This window comes from Pinus tabuliformis, chromosome 3_1 (assembly GCF_031772625.1).
Source record: "Pinus tabuliformis cultivar Carrire ecotype Pingquan chromosome 3_1, CPIR1, whole genome shotgun sequence".
Classification (NCBI taxonomy): Eukaryota; Viridiplantae; Streptophyta; class Pinopsida; order Pinales; family Pinaceae; genus Pinus; species Pinus tabuliformis.
The window spans coordinates 895,374,905-895,398,143 of NC_142301.1; the positions used below are offsets into that span (position 1 = coordinate 895,374,905).

Consider the following 23,239-nt stretch of genomic DNA (forward strand, 5'->3'; position numbering starts at 1 on the left):
TAGAATCTTTATCTCTAGATTTCCACATCGATAACATTGGACCATATCTTTTTATAAAAACTTCCAAAAAAACAACTGTCTTTGCATTGTCATGGGAGCCATTAACAATATCAGTTCCAGTCTCTTGTCAAACTTTAATGACTTGACATCCAATTCACATCCAAACAACGTTGTCGTGTAAGAAGGTTTCCTTCCAAGAGGTTTTCCCACATCTACCATATTAACGTTATTGGCCTTGATGCCATTGCCTCGTCTTTCTATTTTAGTAAGCAATTTTGATATCTTATAAATCTAGAAAGCATCATCATGGTTGCTTGAACCAATGTTTTGGAGAGCCATTGTGCTTGCTATCATTCTTGGGCACATGGTATGTTTTCCCATATGATGTAAACTGTTGTATTATTGATTATTGGTTATGTTTTCCCTCCTCAGTGACTTCTTATCTTTTCCTCCCTTATTTTGTTCCGGAGGATTTTTCAAAATAAAAGTAGCTTCAAACTTAGAACTTTAACAAGCATATTACTCCTTCAATCTATTCTCACTAAAGAAATACATTAACAACAACATCTATAAATTGTATGACTAGCAATTGCACCACATGTTACAAAGGAAATGTCGTAAGGCGGGTAGTAGAATAAGAAAGAGTAGCATAGAAGAAATATTTTGATGATGATGATTAATCTCCTCGAGGGAGCTAGGATGACCATGATGAGGAAGTTGATGATGGAGTGGAATGACAGACTGACACCTCTATTGAGGCTACTAAGAAAGGATCAAGGACAAATTGACTCTTGCTACCAGTGAAATGGTGATGTTAATTATACATGAACAAGGTACAAAGCAACATATTGATATGAAGGTTGTAAGGAAGATTGTTTTAAAGAACACAATGATTGAGCCTGAGAGAAAGCATGCTACTGTGAATAGTAAGAAATCCATTGAACTTATGCTAGAGAGTGATGATAAGGAGGAAGCTAGTGATGTTGATGAGAAAAACTTGAAGACAGTTAAAGGGCTAAGCATTCACGCTAAGGTTTTCCTGATTTTAATGATTTTCTTCGAAGGAGAATGTCTCCTAATCAGTTGGCGAAGTACATACAATCTCTCAGTGGTTCTCCTCAGGGTGTGATGACTGCATTGTTTGAGGGCCTTACAAAGGTGTTTGCAAAGGATTTTCCAAGGAGGTTGCAAAGATAAATATTTACTTGTACAAAGCTCTTCGTAATGAAGATTCACATTTGTTGTTGTTGAATGCAATTGATGATTTTTGAAAGCATGTCAGTGCAGATGCAATCAAGGAATTTGCTTTGGTTTTGAAAGTTTTATATGACGATGACCTATTAGAAAAAGTTATTTTCCAACGGTCTGATAACCATACTTTGGGTGCCCAAGGCCATAACTCTTCAATGCGGAAAATTTTTAAGCCATTTGTTGAGTGGCTCAGAAGTACCAAGTTTGAATATGAAGAGGATTAGTTAGTGAACTAAATATGTTTGACCAAGTTGAATGAAGGTATTTTTTTGCGAATAATCAATTGAATGGAGGTATTTTTTGAGAATAATCATTTTCTACCAAGATTTTCCATTTGATATCAATCACCAAAGGATTTTCACCCCCAATTTCCTAATTCAATATCTACAACAACATTTTTATAAATGTGAACATATTATGTTCGTTACATATATATCTGTATTGATGACAGTTTGGTGATATCCATTGGAACTTCCTCTTCCGTGCATCTTCCCGGCATTTCTAGAGTGTCTACCTGTTGATCACTCTTATCATCAATATCTTTGAAACCTCCATGACCTGGTTCCAAGGAAGTGAAATCTGCCTCTCATTCCTTCACGATGGCTCCTTCTATGTGACATCTTCTTTCTTCTACGCTAGTCTTTCCTATACTACTACCTTACAACGTTTCCATTGCAACATCTAGTACAATTACTAATTATATCTCTACCAAAATATTAAGACAGAGCAAAAATGTAAAAAAATTAGACAATAAAAATAAATGTTACTCGGTAACATAATAGCCTTCATTTTATTAGTGCTAAGTTTGAGCAACTTCCACTAAAATTACACTGAATGGCCTTCATTTGATTATTTTATTAGCGTTAAATTTGAACAGCTTTCACTTAAAAACACTTGTAAATTGTAACGGGACATTGCCCGTGAGGACGTTTCGAAACTTTTTGGGATCCTCAAACACATTTATGCGTTTAAGGTGGACGACTTTAAAGAACGATTCCAACTCTAAAGAACGAGGGAAAAGCCAGAGACAGAGCAGAAGCAGAAGGACAACCAGAGACAACTCTTAAAATCAAAGCCAGAAGCTACGCTCGAGAGAAAAGCCGGCTCCAAAAAGAGAAGCCCAAGCCCTGGAGTTCTCCAATGGGTGCAACGCGGGAGAGACAGCAGGGAATCTTTGTGTTAGGTGGCAGTGGAATTGTGATTAATGTCACCGTCCGCCGACCTGCTGCGAAATCGTATCCTTGCATGGCCGCGGTCGGGAAGAAGTACTTTGTTTTCCTCTGCAGAGTTCTTTAGGTCGAGGCAAACACACTGGGAGAATCGGGGAACTCGCAATTGGTACGGTTTTAACTACTGACGTTTGGCAGGACATCGCAAGGGCTTTAAACATTGTCATTTGGAGGGAATTCGTGAGGGTTTTAACTATTGGCATTTGAATTGATAGAGATATCTTTTCTGCTTTTTATTTTTTTGTCAGTTCCTTTTTTATTAGTTTTTGGCATGGTTAGTGATTTATAAAGCCAATGATTAAAACCCTCTGGAATTCCCTCCAATGGTTAAAACCCTCTGGAATTCCCTTTAATGGTTAAAACCCTCAGGAATTGGTAGGGTTCTAACTACTGGCGTTTCGCAGGACATCACAAGGGTTTTAAAAATTGTCATTTGGAGGCAATTCCTGCGGGTTTTAACCACTGGCATTTGAATTGATAGAGGTATTCCAGGTAAAGCTTTTCTGCTTTTTTTGGTCAGTTGCTTTTTTATTGGTTTTTGGCATGGTCAATGATTTATAAGGAATTTTGCTCTGCAACAGGTGAAGGCAAAGAAGAGGGTTCACAATCGTGGAAGAAGGTGAAACGAGGACGTTTTGTGCAGGTCTGAGGGATCAGCGTCATTCTTCGTGTGCAATCAGGTTGGTATACATTTGTAATTTTCTTTTTATGTATCTGTCATTACCTGTTTTTCGATGCAGAAAAAGAAAACAGCTAGGTAAAACCCCGTATGATAATGAGGTTAATATTTAGAAATATGAAGTCATTCAGTGGTTGATATTAAGAACTATGTATACATTCTTTCATTAATACAGAAAAAAAATGGCTAGGTAACCCGGTAAGGTAATGTGGTTAATATTTAGAAATCCGAAATTATGCAGTGGTTGATATTGAGGGCAAGTTAGATGATTATGTTGGCCAGTCATTTTAAATTTTGTACTAGCAGTGTCGTGCATACAGCTGGTATCTTGTAGTTAATTGTTTCTAGTTTTGTTCTTTGTTTCACATCATGTTTTGACTATTAGCTTTGGGGACCTAAATGATTGAATTTAATTAGTAGGTTGAATTTAGTTGGGTAGTAGATTGAATATAGTGGCCACAATGTTTTACATTGTAGTTAGCTGTTTATAGCTTTGTTCTTTGTTTTATATGTTGTCTGTAAGGATTCGCCCGTTTCAGGCAGGTTAATGCAGACTGCTCTTATGGTAGAGGTATCTAGCAGTTTGGGAGGGTTGCAGGTATAAGGAGACCTGTACAAATAATATAACATTAGGAAGGACCGTAACCATGTTCAGCCATAAGTGGTTTGTCTTATATCTATAGTGTTGATTTTAGGTAACAATGGTATGTTCTATGCTTTAGAGCAATTTTACTTCAATTTCTTTATTAGCCTAATATCCATATCTGTATTAGCAATCACATCAACATGATAGTAAAATGCAGATAGAACATAAACATAAACATTAGAAGACAAGCCAAGACAAGAGGGCACAAGATGTGGCACCAACCAGGGACAAAACCCAACGTGGGGAAACCCTTGATCAATCCTTCTTATATTCTTCGATAGTTCAGCTGTGAGAGAGAGTATACAATGAGTTAAAGTCAATACTGACTTGCCAAATAGGAGATCCGACATCAAAGCTCTTTACCATGAAGATGGCTCAATGAAATTGCAATTCTGGCACCAAGGGCTGGAGATTTCTATACTGCAATTCTGAACACTTTTTAGGGCACAAACACAGAAATATGTCAGCCCTAAAACTGCTCCAACAGTCACCTAGAGGATTGCGGCTTTCCTTCCACAAGACCCTCCTTCCTTCGCTGCTCTATATGGCACCCTGTTTCAGCTTGTTATGGACAGCAGTCCCAACAAAACTCCTCTACAGGCCTGCGGCCAAGACTGCACACAATGAATAGGGCTACGACATCTTTACACAGGAAAGACAGTCCTCAAAACTCCATGCGCAGGTGTCCAGATTCTCCTCAAAACATTCGGCCTCCCTTTCTACTCAAATCGGACCCAAAACAGAGATAATGATCACCTTAAATCATACCCAGATTTGCCTTTAGGCTTGCGGCCTGTAACAAAGATACACCTCACCAAATAGCACAGAAAACCATCCAACAAGCATTCCTCTGACTGCGCTCTATTCAACAGGAAATCTGTACCCAAAATCAAGAGGTACGCTGCCCAGATAGACCTCCTATCCTCCATGCATGATGCCACAGACCTGCGGCTCTTTTCTCCCAAGAAAACCAAACCCTAAACAGAGATGGGTCTCATCATAAACTCGACCCTTGCCACTTGCGTCCTGCCTCAGATGCTATCCTATTTCAGAGGAGAGGATGAGCACTTGGATGTATCAAATGAGGGAGAAAGCACCTCTATATATACCAATCGGTGGGGGTCAAGAGACGTGACTATTGGATTAGGTGAGCCAACATATAGAAGAGGCCGACCTTGATAATTTGACCATAATCAAAATAAATTCATAACTTCATTTGTACATGCAAATTTCGACTTGCCCAACAGATTCTTCTGTAACTTTGACATGCCCAACAAATCCTTTTGTAGAAACCCTATCCCTTGCACGTGTGGTAAATCCTTCTCCTTTCTTCTTCACTTGAGATGATTCTCTTTCCTAGAGAACTCGACTTGCAAGGTGAACTTCTTGATGTCGTAATTTGACTTCTACAACTGGGCCTTTACCGCTGCAATGGATGCCTTAATTCCTTCGCACATATGGAGAGAAGTAACCCAAAAACAATCCAAATATCTTGTCATTTTCTTCTTTCTTCGTCCTTCCTTTCTTCATACCTTTTTCTCTCTTGTGATTGAACTTGTGTGTGTCAAGTGTGTCTCCAAAGTAAGGTCGAAGTCTCTCTTATATATAGGCTTTCTGCTAGGTCGAATTGCACCCTTTAGGACAACTTGTCCTTTGCATTATGATGAGGTCTTGGGGGGTCTTTTGTCTCAAACTTTGACTCAAATAATTTTTCTTTACAATATGTAACAAGCCCTAGAAGCTCTCAATGCGAGCTTGACCTATAAAATAAATTTCTCTTGAGCATGAAACCCATGCCTCAATGACAACAATAATAAAATTATTTTTCTCTTTACATTAAATACATGAAATCATGATTACATATCATTATGAAAACCATACCTAGTTACATATTTCATCATCATCTTCATTTGTTCCACAACTTTGACAACTTGAGCCACCATCTTGTCCACTGCCACAACGTGGAGGCTCACATAGTGTTCGTGATGGAAGGAGGAGAGATTAGTAGATATATTCACAGTTTACTTTTGTCATAGATTAGACTTGTGATTTTGAAATTTTATGTCTTATTCTTCCTTGTTCAGTGTGTACTTAGTGGTTGCTAGGTGGCCTATTTTGTGAACATTATTATTTGAATTTTGCACTCGACTCATGTTGACAATTCTAGACAAGTATTTTGAATGTTTTATGATTTTATCTTCTAAATGTTTTATGTTTTATGATATGCTTAAAAATTTGATGTATGTTTGTAATTGCTAGAATTTAGATGGTCGATGTTGGAATAATTTATCATTGATGTACAATGGATGCTGTATCTATCTTGATTTATGTACAAATATGTATATTTTCATGTATTCCACAACTAATTTGATATTTTGGATGTTTTTTTTGAATATAAATGCAAAAATACATAATATATATGTGTGTGTGTGTGTGTGTTGTATGTATATATAATAGATGTTTCCGAGACACTTCGCTTCGATGCTTTGCTTCCAAAAAACGTCCCTTCTTCGTGCAACATTGTTCATATCATATGAGCTGAGGCTCCTGGTAGTACGTGAAGAAACACCCTTCCTTGCCTCTTGCTCCCTCTCAACAACTAACACTGATCCTGTATCTAGGATTCCGTTGGATATACCCACATGTTGTCCCAACAACTTGCATGACCGCCGCTACTGATGCCAAGCACTACAACTACATCCAAGGTCGTTCCCTCTTAATATAGAAACACCTGTCCATATCGGAACAAATCTCTATATCCAACATCCTCCAAGGATGATACCGAGAGTACCTGTACCATCAACCTTGGAACAAACAACATCCCTATCACCTTCTAAAATCCTCTTGACTCTAGCTATAATATTACACATCCAACCCCCTTCACTGCATGCATGGCACTAGTCCCACTAAAGTCAATGTTGTCTGAGCTTGTCTCTAAAAACTGCAGAGCACTGACCTCATCCCCACCATGTGAATCGACGCTGTATTGTCCACTAGCCATAGCCCACTGTCCTCATGCACAACAATACTACTGTCAGAAACACAAGTAACTAGAGAAAATTCTTTTGCAAATTTCTTCGTAAAGTCTTAAATCTCATTTGATGCTGATGCAACCACTTGATCCTCCTCCTCCTCCTTATTGTATGGACATTGGCTTGCATAGTGACCTGTCTTGTGGCACGCAAAGCACTTTGCTCATGTCTTTCACGGTAGCAAAGCCCTCACTTTCCTTTAGTTTACTTTTTTCCTTTTATGGCAAGAGAAAAATTCTCTTCATCATCCTTACCATCATGTTGACCAACAATTTTGGAATGTCTCCTCGTCTCTTCTTGTACAAAATAATCCCACAATCTATCCTAGCTAGGTAGATTTTCCCTTGCGATGATCTCATCAACAAATACATCTCATTTCGGAGGAAAGCCACTCAAGGTTGATCTGACCAACCCTTCACTATCAGTAGTTTCCCCCGGTACTGCCAAGTTATCTCTAATTTGAGTGATGCTGGTTAGGTGTGATGCAACTATTTCAATTTCAGACATCTTGGCGTTTCTTAGTTTCTATTTCAACACCATCTTTTCGTTTTGGTTTTTATTTCGGTATAGGTTGTTAAGGATGCCCACATCTCAAAGGCATTTTTTCCCCGTCGCGCAAGGTATAATATGGCCTTTAATAGAGTCCAAGATTATTCTCTTGGCCTTCACTTTTTTCTTATTAAACTTAGCCAACTAAGTAGGATTTGTGGGAATTTAGACGGTCTTCTCCACGATGTCCCACAACTCCTGGTCAAATAATAGAACAATCCACTCCTTCCATGTGCTAAAGTTTCCTTCGCTGTCTAGCCAATTCTCGTAACGTAACCCATTAATCATCTCAAACCCCATTGAACAATAGTAATTTTCACCCATTTTATCCCTTGAAAAGATGGCCCCTTATATTTACGTTTGTTTTTCTCGTAAAAAATAATTCTTGGCTTGAAAAAAAAATCTTGCTCCTTCAAAATTACCCGTTCGCATGATCCTAGCCAAGTTGGCTACGACGATCTGATGCGAACTCGACACTTGTAATTCAGAGATTGATTCAGAGTTGGGGGTTTGATACCATATTATAATTTCTCAAACCAAACACCTGGTATCCGGACCATATTATAGTTTCTCAAACCAAACACCTGGTATCCGCTCCCTAGCAATTATTAACTGAATGAACGCACGACTAAGTTCGTAACCAAAATATTTAGCGAAAGCAAAATTACTTGATTTGAATCACATACACACAAACCTATTTTTGTCCAATCAACAATTCTTCATTATTAAATTAATCACAAAACATACTTGGGCTCTCATTTTGGGATAATGGCCCAATCGAGAAAATACAAATTTCAAAGCTGATCACTAGTCTCTCCACACTCTCTCGGACCTCGCACACGTTCACCGAGAAGCCTCTGTCAATCTTGTGTTGCTGTTGTGTCTTAGCTCCTCACCTTAGGCTCAATTTATAACTTTCCTAAGCTAAGATTGACAGCCACAATTAGCTCGTCAAGTTAAGCGAAGACAAATGACTTTGCTTTAGTTAACTATCCTTTTTTTTCCAGGAAAAAAGCGTAATTTTCATTAAAATTTAAGAAAATTACATGTTGTATGCCAACATTGTTTATGCTTTCACAACTGTTAGGTGGTGGAGTTGCTGTTGTTGCTTAAATACTTACAAAATCCTTCATTAAACTTGAAGGTGCAAAAACTATATACATACTGTTAGGATACTGTTCTGCAGGTAACAAAAAGCAAAATCCAAAATGACAGAGAAAACCATGGTCCGGATTGATCCTATCAATCAATCTTGAGTCTGTGCCGCCTCATCGATATATGGCTTGTGGTAGAGCTGGAAAAAGTCACCATCCCTGTATTCCTGGATTATCCACTGTCCTCGGTTCAGCTGCGCAGCCTCTTTGGAAAGAAGATCAACAACTTCATTCCTTTCCCTGTAAATATGACAACAGACAAAGGACTCAAACTGTGATTTTAAACCAATAGTTTCTTCCAGCATGTCTCTGAGTGTGTGCACGTGACATTGATAAGTCCCATTTAGCCAATTTATGATGAGCTGAGAGTCCCCAAAGAGTTGAATCGAATGGCAATGTTTTTCCAGGGCAAAGAGGAGTAAATGTCTGAGGCTGTTTAGTTCGGCATAGTTGTTTGTGCCTCTTCCTAGACCCACTTTCAATTTGAAATTCACTGTCTCCGACAGGTGAAGGATAGCTCCAGCTCCGACAGGTGAAGTATGCCCAAGGCTGGTCCTTGTCTATTGTTTTTAGGATTATTATCCGGGGGGGTGGACCTTTGTCATCGGGGAGAGAATTGTATATGGCTAGGAAATTGTTGCACAATGACGCACCCAGAATGTTCTTGTCCTGAAAAATCTTGTGGTTCCTGGTAATCCAGATGCCCCAACGTATAATCGGAGGTAGATTTTTTTGTTTTTGATTGGCAGTTTTGGATCACCAGGACTCCCAAGCCTCTTTGATATTGTTGCCTGTCCATTGACAAGGAATATTTAGTCCATTGGTGATTGTATTCCAAATCTCAACCGAGACTGGACAGTGGAGAAATATGTGATAAGTGTCCTCTGTCGCTAAGTTGCAAAGGCTGCATCTTGAGGGCCCATGGATGCTTCGCTTAGACAGGTTGTGGTCAATGGGAATTTTGTTGGAGAGGATAGACCAGAGGAGGAGTCTCGTTTTATGGGGGGCTTTCAGCTTCCATAAGGAGCTCCACCACCAGCATTGTGGACCTAGGGCACGATCTTCCATTATGGATGCAAAGCCGACTTTGGGGGTATAGCTTCCGGTGGGTGCCTTAGCCCATATTATCCTGTCTTTTCTGTCTGTAATATTTACATTCGCCTCCTCCAGGCCTCCTACAAAGCCAGACCAATCCGCGATCCATCTGTCTCTGATGCACAGGGTATCAAACCCCCTCCATTGTCTGTGAGGAGCCTCAGCTCGCCCTTCTGCTTGGATGTGTGCAAGGAGGGTGTATCCGGCGTCGCTGAGCTCCTGTCTCATTTCTCGAGGAAGGATGTGGGCATTTCCACTACCTACCCAAGGATCGGCCCCAATTCTGATTTGTGTTCCATTCCCCACCTTCCAGGCCAGACCTGATTTTATGATGTTCATGGATTGAATGACTGCCTTCCAGATGTTTGAGGCCCCCGTGTGGTGATGTTGTGTGCTACGGAGCCAATCTGTGGTTGACTGGGGATATATGTACTTGTTATAGATCACTTCTGTCTAGAGGCTGTTTGAAGTGATGATTTGCCAAACCAATTTTGCCCCCAAGGCCTTAGCAAACTCTTGGGGTTCCTTTAATCCCCAGCCTCCCCACTTTTTTGGTTTTGCTATCCGCTCCCATTTTACCCAAGCGAAGGCTTTGCCATCTGTTAGTCCCCTCCAAAGGAATCTGCAGCAGATCTGTTTGATTCTGCAATGGAAGCCTTTTGGGATCCAAGCCAGAGACATCCAGTATACCGGAATGGCCTCTAGGACTGATTTGGTAAGAGTGAGTCTCCCAACCCTGGAAAGCCATCGTTGTTGCCAGATGTTTATACGACCTTCTATCTTTGCAATCAACCATGCCCATTCTGTAATGCGATATCCGTTTGGCTTGAGGCGGAACCCCAAGTATCTAAGGCCGTCTTCCAATTCTTGTCTCACGAAGCCGAAGTGTTGGGAGGCGAATCTTTGCTCATTTGGTAGACAGGAGTTGAAAATGATTATTGATTTTGTATAGTTTGGCTCCATTCCTGTAGCTTTACAAAATAGAGTTAAGATTGCCTTGAAACTAGAGGTGTCTCTAAAGGAACCATTTAGAAAAATTAGAATAGCATCAACAAAGAGAAGGTGAGAAATGGTGGTCCTGTCACTGATTCTCACACCCCTTAGAGTGCCATTGTTTCTAGCTGATGTTATGAGTTTGCTGAGTCCTTCCATTATCAGCAGGAACAGAAGAAGGGAAAGCGGGCAGCCTTGTCGGAGCCCTCTTTCAGCGTGAAAAAAGTTTGACGCTGCACCATTTATCAGGACACTAAAAGAAACCCCTGTGAAACAACATCCCACCCACTTGATGAATTGGTGGGGGAAACCTATGTGAGTTAGCATGAGCTGTAAATAGGTCCAGTTGACCTTGTCGAAAGCTTTGGACAGATCAATTTTGAGGATGGATGCTTTTTTTGAGTCGGATTTTATGGAATGTAGCATTTCCTGTGCAGTTCCAATAGCTTCTTGAATGTGACGATGGTTAAGGTATTAGAATAATGCTATTTAGTGTTTAATGCTCATTCTTATTAGCTGTTTCTATTTTTATCTTTTTAGCGGTTTCTTAGAAGAAATTGGTTGTTTCTATTTCTGTAAAATGTCTCTGTATTACTTATTGAGCTTCATTTGCTCATGTAAATCAATTCAATTCATTCATTGATTATGGTATCAGAGCTTAGGTATTTTTTCGAAATAATTTTTCATTGTTTGAAAAATTTTGTGCTTCATTTCGAAATTGCTCTCTACGAGTCTGGAATTTTTTTTGGATAGTCATTTCTTTGCCGGCTAAGTCAAGACCAGCGGGCTGTTGAAAGACCAAAACCGCTGGTGTGGGATCTGTGCTAGAATTCGAGATCGAGCACGCAGCTCATTGCCAACATCTGGTCCAGCATTCTGTTCACCTGTTTGTCCAACATTCTGTTTGTTTTTTTTGCTTTTTTCTTGACCTCTGGCTCAGCTGCTACTGGGGCAGGAGCTCCGCCACTGCTGCCGCCAGAAACTGCTACACCCACTTCTCCACCTAATGCGATCACTTCTGTTATGTCTTTGCCCTCGACTTGACTTAACAAGAAATCTAGTTTATCGTCATCGTTCACTCACGCGGACCTTAGAGTCGTTGCTACAATTTGTGCTTCATCCTCGCTTTCTTGCTTTCGCTACCTTATTCAATCCACAAGTGCAAGCACAATCAATGAGGCCGTAGGTTTTCTCGTTGGGAGTAAACTCGCGGCATTAATGGCAATTTTGAGTATTTTATGCGATTTGTCATAAAATATTGACGAGTGATGCGGCGCGCTTTTGTTCTTTGCGATAGCATGAAGGAATTTTTCCATCAAAGCGTGTGAAGTTTTTGCGTCCAGGGTTTCATTTTTCTCTTGGGAGGGCCACAGAGAAGTTTGTCACAGAAAACCAAGGATCTTGAATCGATTTAGCAGAAACTGGGACGAAAACGGTAAACGATAGATCAAAAGGCAGTGTTCCGACCACCAGGTACACTGCGCTGCTGTCTGATATTACCGGAAGATTGAAAGTGAAGCTCCGACAAAACTGGAGACGACGAGGGCGAACACGCTGTGTCGGGCACGCACTTTAGAATTTTTTATGGTATGTGCTACTCTCTGCCAGACGTCATTTGTCATCACATTTTGACTTTCCCGAAACAAATTCTTGGCCTAAATCGATCATCAGATTGCAAAAATCAAACATCAGTTCATAGTTATATAATTCGATCTAGCAGAAACTGGTACAGGCTATTTTCTGGTGGTTTCCAGGCAGAAGTCAGACCAAGATTTTTTGGGTAAGAAGGCCCAGAAAATATCAGCCTGACATTTGAGGTACGTATTACCAGGAGAGTTTCTGCTATATTTGGCTCAAAGTCTGAGGTTTAATCAGTGAGATTTCAAGGCTGGTTGCAAGGACCAAGTTTTCATTCTGGTTCTCTTTTATATTGCACCAGCTCCGGTCAGATTTTGTCCGATGGCCTCGCTAACCAATTTGATGTTGGAAGGCAATAAACGCTTTAATGGCACCAATTATAACATCTTGAAACAGATAATGTTCACCATTTTCGAATATAGGCGTCTTGACCAGCTCGTTTTGGGAAAAGAGCTCAGGCCTGGTACACTTGGTACAGATCAAGATAAGTTTGATGATCGAAATAGAGAGGCTGTTATGCTTCTCAAACTCTCTGTGACTGATGATCAGTTACCACAGATTCCTTCCGGCAAGACAGCTGCCGAAATCTGGCAACATTTGAAGGAAATGCACGAGACATCCGACAAGTGCAGAGCTTTCTTTCTCAAGAATCAGTTGTTCTCCATCATGATGGAAGAACATATGTCTTTACAGCAACATCTTAACAAGATTAAAGACATTCGGGATCGGCTCGAAGCCATTGGTTGGACCATGGAGGAAGAAGATATGGTAATCATCACTCTGAAAAGTCTACCAAAACCTTATGAGCACTTCATCGAAACACTCAACATTACCTCCACTAATGTTGATTTGAAGTTTTCGGAGTTATGCAACAAACTCATGCAGCAGGATCGTTGGAAACAACAGTTTGGTAGTGGTGCTTCATCAGCCTCCTCAGAAAATGCTTTTGCTGCCAAATATCAGTCCTCTCAGTCCTTTCAACAGAAAGGTCCTTCTCAGCCTTTTGATCTTGCTAGGAAGAAAAATGTGCAGTGTAATTACTGTCACAAGTTCGGCCACCTGAAGAAAGATTGCCGACAGAGGATTGCTTCTGAACAGGAGAAATAGGGAGGGCCCCATCAGACATCGAATGTTACAGAACATTCCGAGTAGACAGAATCTGCCTCTTACGCCTTTATGGCTAAAAGGTCTTCAGATCATGTCCCGTCTTTTGCCTGGTACATTGACTCTAGTGCATCACGCCATTTCTCTCATATGCGTGACTGGTTTATTGACTTTTCATCTTTCAGTGATTCCGTGGTATTCGGTGGAGGTGAAGAGTACACAGTGGTTGGAAAAGGTACAGTTCAGATCCAGTCTGGTAGGCGCACACTCATCTTCCTGAATGTATACTATGTTCCTGGTATGGAAATTAATCTGTTGTCTGTCAGCGAGATTATGAGGAACTCTCCTCAGCTTGATGTAGTGTTCAGTGCGCACAAGTGCTCCATTATCGACAGGGACACTAGTCTTACGGTCGCTGTTGGCCTAGAGGATCATGGTCTATACAGGCTTCTTGACACTGGAGATTCTCCAGAAGTAGCTCTAGCAACTCGTGTTTCTCCTATCAGCACTCTATGGCATTAGCGATATGGGCATATAAACATGCAGTATCTCTCTCAGCTCTCTTGGGAGGGACTTGTGTCAGGGTTACCTGATATTCAGACTCAATAGTTGGGAGTATGCGGTGCTTGTCAAGCTGGCAAGCAACATCGGTCTTCATTCAAGGATGGAGAATCTTGGCTCGCATCTAAGGTACTCCAATTAATTCATGCTGATATTTGTGGTCCTATGCATACATCTTCTAATACTGGTTGCAAATATTTTTTGCTTATTGTAGATGATTTCAGTCGAAAGATGTGGGTGTATTTTTTAAAAAATAAATATGATGTATTTAGTATCTTTCAGAAGTTTAAATCCTTAGTTGAAAAAGAGTTTGGCTGTAATATCATAACTCTTAGGACATATAATGGGGGGGGGGGAATTTTGTTCTTCTGCTTTCTCCAACTTCTGTGATACTCATGGCATCAAACGTCAGTTAACTACACCTTGCACTTCTCAACAGAACAATGTTGTCAAACGCCGCAACCATACGGTTGTTGAAATGGCTTGTTCCATGTTACAACATAGGAGTGTTCCAAACAAATTCTGGGCTGAAGTAGTATTTAGTGTTGAATATCTTCTTAATCGATCACCTACTCAGGCTGTTAAGGGGAAGACTCCCGAAGAGGTTTGGCTGGCCGTAAGCCTAAGAGACTTCAGTTGCATATGTTTGGATTCCAGCTGCTAAGCGCTCTAAGTTGGATTCCAAAAGCCAGAAACTCATGATGACAGGGTACAGTGATCATCACAAGGCCTATAGGTTGATAGATATAGCCTCTGGTCGTCTTAGCTTCAGTTGTGATGTAGTATTTGATGAAGACAGAGGATTCTTTCAGTCTCCTCCTTCTGAGCAGTGTTTTGAGGATTAGCGTCACAATGTTCTTCTTCTGGTAGGTCCACCTGATGGGAGGGATGATGTAGCATTAGTATTTGATGATGCACTATCTAAGCTTCCTCCGGAAAATAATCCTCCTCTTGCTACTCCTATTGTTCCTGAGCCTTCTTCATCTGCTCCTGATATTGGTTCCTCTACTCTCCGGCCTAAATGGTGGGCTAAAACCATTGGTGATCTTCGGGATAATGAGCTCCTTGAAGGTAGAACTTCTAGACATAAGAGCAAACAACAATGTACAGTAGATTTTGCTCTTATGGCTAACCTGCACAGTATTTTTGAACCTCAAACCTATTCAGAGGCTAAGGGTACACCTGAGTGGGAACAGGCTATGGAAGCTGAATTCCAGAGTCTTCAAAAGAATCACACTTGGACCCTTTCTTATCTTCCTGCAGGGAAAAAGCCCATTAGCTGCAAATGGGTGTATAAAGTGAAATACAAAGCAAACAAAACCCTAGACAAGTATAAAGCTCGCCTTGTTGTTCGAGGGTTCTCACAGAAGGAAGGCATTGACTATGAGGAGACCTTTGCTCCTACAGCCAAGATCAGTACCATACGGCTTGTCCTTGCCTTAGCAGCTCAACTCAATTGGAAAGTCCATCAGAGGGATGTAAAGAGTGCTTTTCTGAATGGTGACCTACAGGAAGAAGTCTACATGACGCAGCGTCCAGGATTCAGGGTTGCCGGTCAAGAATAGAAAGTCTGTAGATTAGTCAAAGCACTCTATGGTATGAAATAAGCTCCTCGGGCTTGGTACATGAAAATTGATCAGTGCCTCACAGATCATGGTTTTTAGCGGAGTCCATCTGATGCAAACCTGTATATCAAGCATACTGGTGATGATATTCTGTTTGTGGTTGTCTATGTGGATGACCTTATCATTACTCGCAGTTCAACACATTTGATCCATTGGATCAAACAAGATTTGTGCAACACTTTTGATATGACAGATTTAGGACTTCTTCATTACTGTTTGGGGGTTGAAGTCTGGCAGACTGAGAACATCATATTTCTCTCTCAGTCCAAGTATGCCAGAAATCTTATGGACAGATTCAGAATGCAGGATTGCAAACCTGCCACGACTCCTATGGAACCGGGACTCAAACTTTCAGCTCAGTCATCCCCACCCCTTGTGGATGAAACTTTATTCAGGCAATTAGTGGGCAGCCTCATCTACCTTATTGCCACTAGACCTGACATCAGTTTTGCAGTAAGCTACATTTCCCGCTTCATGGTAGCTCCTAAGGCTGATCATTGGATAGCAGCGAAGCGTGTGCTGCGTTATGTGCGTGGCACTCCTGATTATGGTCTTCTTTACACTCGAAGTTTCGATCCTATTCTCAGTGGTTACACAGATTCTGACTGGGCTGGTTCGGTTGATGACCGTAAATCTACAGCTGGGTATGTGTTTAATCTAGGATCCGGTGCTGTCACCTAGACTAGTAAGAAGCAGCAGGCAGTGGCTCTCTCCTCAACAGAAGCAGAGTATCGGGGAGCAGTTAAGGCATCTTGTGAGGCAGTTTGGCGTTGACGTATGCTTGCAGATATGCATGTTTTCCAGACAGGCGCTATTCCTTTGTTTTGTGATAATCAGGGAGTGCTCAAACTTGCCAAGAATCCAGTCTTTCATGAACGAACAAAGCATGTAGAAACCCATTGTCACTACATTCGCCAGCTTGTTGAAGATGGATCCGTCCAATTGCGATATGTTCCCACAACAGAGCAGCCCGTCGACATCTTCACTAAACCTCTTGGTCCTGATAAGTGTGTAAAATTCAGAGGGTCTATTGGTGTTGTAAATAGATTGAGCATTAAGGTAGGGTATTAGAATAATGCTATTTAGTGTTTAATGCTCATTCTTGTTAGCTGTTTCTATTTTTATCTTTTTAGCAGTTTCTTAGAAGAAACTGGTTGTTTCTATTTTCTAATAGAAACTTGATGTTTCTATTTCTGTAAAATATCTCTGTATTACTTATTGAGCTTCATTTGCTCATGTAAATCAATTCAATTCATTCATTGATTATAAGGAACACAAATTGTTCCTTAGAGATCATCCTTGAAAGAATGGGTTTGACGCGAAGGGCGATGATTTTGGAGAAAATCTTGTAGATGCAGTTATAGAGTGAAATAGGTCTGTGGTCATCAAAAGTTTGAGGATTGTCCACTTTGGGGATAAGGGCAATGAAGGTGGAGTGAAATATTTCGGACATTGCCCCAGAGGTTCGGCTTTCTTCTGCAGCTAGCAGTAGGTCTTGGCCAATGAGCTCAAAAAAATGATATAGAATTCGATGGGCCAGCCGTCCGGCCCCCGACTCTTGTCTTTGCCCATACTCTTGAGGGTGGCCTCCAGCTCTTCCAAGGTGATGGGCACATTCAGAAGCTCCTTTTCCTCTTCTTCAACGAAGAGAGGGACCGCCTCGGCCACATGAAGTATCTCGGCTATGTTTGCAACCCTTGGGCTCTTTTAGATATTTGAGAAATGTCTGACCCCAAGGTCCGCCAAATGAGCAAAAGTGTTGGCTTCTCTTCCATTCTGGTCCCTTACAACCTAGATAGTGTTGATGTTCCCCCTTCCTCTGGCGTACTGTTGGAAGAACTTTGTGTTTTCATCTCCTGCTTTTAGCCAAGTAGCTCTACTCTTAAGCCTCCATGTATCTTCAGCTTGTCGGAGTAGTTTGATTTTTTCCTTTTCTTGCTTGACTAGCTGTTCGCTTGAGTCGAGGGTGGAGTAGCTCATCAACCCCGGTGAGTCGAGGTGGGCCAGTTCTGCCTCTATCTTGACCAGCTCCTTTTCTTCCTTTTGTTTTCTAGTCTTTATCCAGGCAATAGTTTCCTGTTTGAGACGGTTTAAGTTGTGAGTAATGGCGGTACCCGGTGACAATCCCACGTCTCTATTAAACTGGGTCTAGTTCCTTTTAACTAGGTCCTGGAACCCTTCTTCCCCAATCCAAGCTGCATTGAATTTGAAGGGGGATCCCGGCTTCTTGGCCTCATCTTCCTGTTCTAGAAAGATGGGGGGTGGTCTGAGCTACCTCTTGTGCCGACCCAATGTCTGATACGGCCTAACCTGTTTAGGAGATGAGGTCTGATGAGGAAACGGTCTAAACGATGGGCAAGGGCATGCTCCCCGACTCGGCGATTCCTCCAGGTAGGCATTTTACGGGTTGAGTCGATGCTCAGGAGGTCATGGTCATCCAATATTTTCTCAAAATAACCTGTAAGGGCATCTGATTGGGCCCTGTGTCCCCAAGATTCGGCTATCCCCAGGGAGAAATTTAGATCTCCCAATTTAGCTTTCTTTACTTTAACTCAAGTACAAGTCATCAATTTAGCTTTCTTTACATGCACATCTCATGCATGTCATATGCAACACATTCACATGCGTGCAACTCACTTGCACACTTTACATGTTGCATGCAAGCTCCTGAAGAGACAAATCAAGGTCTTTCTAGTCAAGACACAAGATTAGAAGTACCTTTCGAGCTATAAAACTCAACAGGACTCTCCAAAATTGCTTGTCCTCAAGCAATGTTATCCCTGGTTGACTCAAACTCAAGCTAAGACCAACATCCCAAATATGCCACTAAGCCACTCCACTCTAGACCATTGTACGAATGGATACCATGATACTGGGGTACCAAACCATCTTGATCATCGTGAAGCATTCATCACTCCACTCACTCCCCAACAAGGCATAGACACTAGAGGTCCTTTGCATATTGTCAACAAGTAGAGCGTCTTTATAATGCAAAATTCTGACCAACTCCTCGAGCAGTTGCTCTACTAGAAAACCAATCCCATGTACCTCAAGAGTGAACTCTTGAAAGTACAATCCAACTCCTACTGAAAAGTGTCCTTGTCCATGTTATCATTGGGCTAGAAAGGGTTGGGTTGTGTCAACCTTCAACCCAGCGTAACTATTTCAAACCAACTTTTGATTGGAAGTTATCCCTTCCAATCTGAGAGGGCTCTCTCAATATACTTAAAAATTTGACTATGATAAGCTCAAAAATACAGATGGCTAACTCTGGTTTTCTATGTGATTTTTGCAGGTGAAAGAGTGTGAGGACAACCACCATTGGGCATGGAGTCAATTAAAGAAAATCAATTACAAACAACACTGTTTTGTGGAAGCTGAGGCATTTTTTGGTTTACTAATGTGAATATGGACATTTACAGTAATCACAACAAATTGAAGGAAGTTGGAGCAATATAACATTGAATTCCAAGTAATCAAATAAGCCATGAAAATTGATAACAACATAGGAGCATGATAGGATGGAATTGAAACCAAAAATGAATCTTAGGTTAAAACAAAGTATTGCTGCAAACTGTATTTTTATTAACTGAAAGTATACAAAAGTGGTGTTCTCACATCATTGATCCCCCTTTTTAAAAGTCAAGAAACCACACATATATAGAGTGAGATATCATTTACAAAATCTACCACCTAGGTTAGATTCGATCATCAGCTAAGAGATCTAATCCTTTTTGACTAATAAAACATTGAGCTTTTATAGGGATATTTTTGTTTTACCAGAGTTTGAATACAAATAGAAGTCACTTAAATAGAACCTATCTAACTGTTACAATAATTTAGGAAAACCGCTTGAAGTGTTGACACTGTATTTGTGGAAATTCAGAACATTTGGCCCTTCAAATCCTGCTGTGTTGTTTGCTGATTAAAACGTGTTGAAAGTGTCTCGCTATCCTCTGTTTCTCGCTGTCCCACCTTTTACTGCATACTGTTTGATGAGTGTGCTGCTGGATATATGCCGAAAAATACCCTCGCTGTCCCATTGAGCAGAAGCGAAATGAATGTTTCGATGCTCGTTGATCTGGGTTTGCTTATCTGGGCCGATTCAATCTGCGCTATTGATCCGGCCTTATTGGTATTGTAATCACAATACATGGGAGGGCCTTTTTACCATGTTTCATAGTGTTCACCGATTGTCCGGACGCGAAACTTTAATACATGTCACAAAATTATCGCATTCGTTTGGGTGGTTCGCCATATCGCTATCGCAACGCAGAGGAGGGGCCATTAACAATGATTTATAGTAATTTCCTAATGTTCCGGACGTGACAGTTTATAGAATGAATCACATAAAATATCGCATCCGGGAGGGTTCTTGCACATCGCAATCGTAAGTCGGAAGGGACTTCAGTGGATGTGGCTCTTATGACTGTGTGATCTCTGATTGCGATATAGCAATTGACGGGAGAAGGACTTATCGCAATTGGTAGGCAGAACTTGTGATATCAACGAGAATGACTTTATTGCAATCGACAAGCAGAGGAGGGACTTACGATATTGCAATTTGCGGGGGACTTTGCGATATGTGATATCACAATCACAAAGCAGAGAAGAGGCCTTTAACAATGATTTATAGTAATTTCCTAATGTTCCGGACATGACAGTTTATAAAATGAATCACATAAAATATCGCATCCGGGACGGTTCTCGCACATCGCAATCATAAGTCGGAAGGGACTTCGGTGGAGGAGGCTCTTATGACTGTGCGATCTCCGATTGCGATATAACAATCGATGGGAGAAGGACTTATCGCAATTGGTAGGCAGAACTTGCGATATCGACGAGAATGACTTTATCGCAATCGACAAGCGGAGGAGGGACTTACCATATCGCAATCTGCGTGGGACTTTGCGATATGCGATATCACAATCTCAAAAGGGAAGGGGCCGATAACGATATGGTTTGCGGGTCCCGACCTTTTAAAAAGGATTGCGACATGATTTATGAATGTTTAAATGGAATGCGACTAGAGTTAAAAATGGGATGCTGCTAGAGTTTAAAAAATGGGATGTGGCTAGAGTTTAAAAAATGGGATGCGACTAGAGTTTAAATATTGAAATGGAAATGGCTAGAGTTTAAAAAATGGATGAAATGGGATTTGTGAAAGAAATGGGTTTTAGAGAACATGGGAATTTCTCCAAAACAATTTAAACTGGATCTGTTCTTCCTCCTTTAATCTCCAAATGCAAAGTACAACAAACTCTTTCAGAAAAACAACATATAGATGCAAAGAGCAGTGGTGAAAAACCTTATCTAAAATGATCAATCAAACTAAAAATTATTTCTAGGAGTTATCATGGATAACAATGGCTCCAATGGGGATGCTGCACCCCTGTGGTGTGACAAAGAACGAGCAGACCAGTTGCCTTACCATTGGGCTGATCCAAATTTGAAAACTGAAAAGCACACTGCAACCCAACTGGAAACCAACTACTACTGTTGCAACATGATATCAATCTGCTGTACAAACTGAAACTGTCCACTGCAAAATGTAACCTAAAGCTGAAGGAAATGCTTGCCCAACAAGCTTATTTATGTACCAATAACCCTTCTCTAACATCTGAAAATCCACCTGCTTAATTCAAGCAATATGAAACCTATAGTATAACTAGTGAAAAAGCTGATCCAACACTAGGGTTCCTTGACTGTTCTTAAGTGGACCATCTATTGGCAACTCGGAATAAAAACTGAATCCATCACTCGAGCTTATAAATGAAGAAAACTCCACCTCCACTGATGACTGAAATAGACTTACCAAACAATCTTGATAATCATGAAAAATCACCTCTTCTTGATGAGTAAAACCATTAGGGCTGAATTCATTCATAATTGATGGCTTCTGTTGCCCTATGTCTTTAATTCCAAGAACATTATATTAATTTGTGAATTATATTATTAAAAATGATGTTATATTTATTTTATTTAAAATACAATATAATTTAATATTAAAGTTGTTTGGATTAGTTTAATTAAAATTGAATTAGTTTAATTGTTTTAAAGGTTTGTCAGGTTTAATATTATTAGTTTAATTGTTGTAAAGGTTTTTATATTTATTTATTTGGGTTTGTGGTTGGTATACATATTTTCCATTAAAATTGTTTTTTTTTAATATATTTATTTATCTGAGTTTAAGGTTGGTATACATAATTTCCATTAAAATTGTTTTTTTTTAATATATTTATTTATCTGAGTTTAAGGTTGGTATACATATTGTCCATTAAAATTGTTTTTTTTTAATATATTTATTTATCTAAGTTTAAGGTTGGTATACATATTGTCCATTAAAATTGTTTTTTAATATGTAATTGATTTTTTTTAATGAATATTTTTAATATTAAATTTTGATATGTTTGTGGTAAGGGAAAATTGATTTTTTAAATGAATATTTTTAATATAAATTTGGAATATATTTAAATTTCTTATTATTTATTTATTTAGGTTTATTTTGAAATTATTTTATTCTTTAAAGTTTTTAAATATTTATTTATCTAAGTTTATGGTTCCTATACATATTGTTCATTAATTTATTTTTTTTAATATATTTATTTATCTAAGTTTATGGTTGGTATACATATTGTCCATTAAAATTGTTTTTAATTCATATTTATTATAATGTTGATTAAAAATAGAATAGCTTTTCTTTGCTTCGAGATCCTAATCATCTCTACTAATTAGGATCATAGCCTGGACAGTTCAGAAAGCACCAATCCACTAAACAAGGGCCACGCTGACTGCAAATTAAATTAATTCACAAAAACCTTAACTTAATTTTACATTCAGGATCTATCTCAATAAATGAAAAATCAAATTTACTAAAGAGAAAGAGCCAGCTCATACCTGGATGGAGCTGGAGTTTAGGATCGCCATACTATTTTGAAGAGCTTTAGGGTTTTTTAACATAACTCTGAACATTAACAAAGGAACAAAGAATTTTGTTAAAAATAAGGGAAATTAAATTAATCCATCAAAATCTCAATCTAAACAATTCGCAAGAGAGTCAGCGTATACCTGGAGCTGGAGTTTAGATTCACCATGGCTTTTTTTCGGAAGACCTTCAGTGTTTGAACAGAACTCTGTCATGGCTTTTTTGAAGAGCTTGAGGGTTTAAAGAGATTCTGAACAACAATAGAAGAACAAAGAATTAAAAAAGAAAAGGAATTATAACAAAATGTTTTGGATTTGATATTGTTTATGAATCAGCGTGTAAATAAGAAATAGAGTTTAGATTGGCCATGGCTTTTTTAAAGCGTTGTTTGAACAGAACCCTGAACAACAGTAAAAGAAGAAAGAATTAAAGAAAAGAAAAGTAAATGTGAACGATTATGATACTGTTTAGGAGTCAACTTGTAAATAAGAAATAGAAATTAGATTTCTTAAACCCTTGAAGCTGGCAATTATTAATGGGAAAAGCATGTGGTGCGAGAGTTTAGATTGGCCATGGCTTTTTTTGAAGAGCTTCAGGGTTTGAACAAAACTCTGAAAAGAAGAAAGAATTAAAGAAAGAAAAAATGAATTGTAACAAAATGTGAACAATTATGATATTGTTTATGAGTCACCCTGTAAATAAGAAATCAAAATTAGATTTCTTAAACCATAATGGGAGGAGAGTTGGGGAATTGAACA

At 39.7% G+C, this 23,239-nt stretch overlaps 1 long non-coding RNA gene across 2 annotated transcripts in view; it reads left to right on the top strand.

The window, feature by feature from the left end:
* Positions 1 to 2,173: 2,173 nt before the first annotated feature.
* LOC149190514 (uncharacterized) overlaps positions 2,174 to 23,239 on the top strand; it is a 276,387-nt gene continuing 255,321 nt past the window's right edge. The window contains exons 1-3 of one of the 2 annotated variants that reach the window (XR_016255994.1): positions 2,174 to 2,589; positions 2,885 to 2,972; positions 3,062 to 3,160. This is a non-coding gene — a long non-coding RNA (uncharacterized LOC149190514). The remainder of the gene's footprint in view (positions 2,590 to 2,884; positions 2,973 to 3,061; positions 3,161 to 23,239) is intronic. The other variant, XR_016255995.1, reaches the window with a different exon arrangement.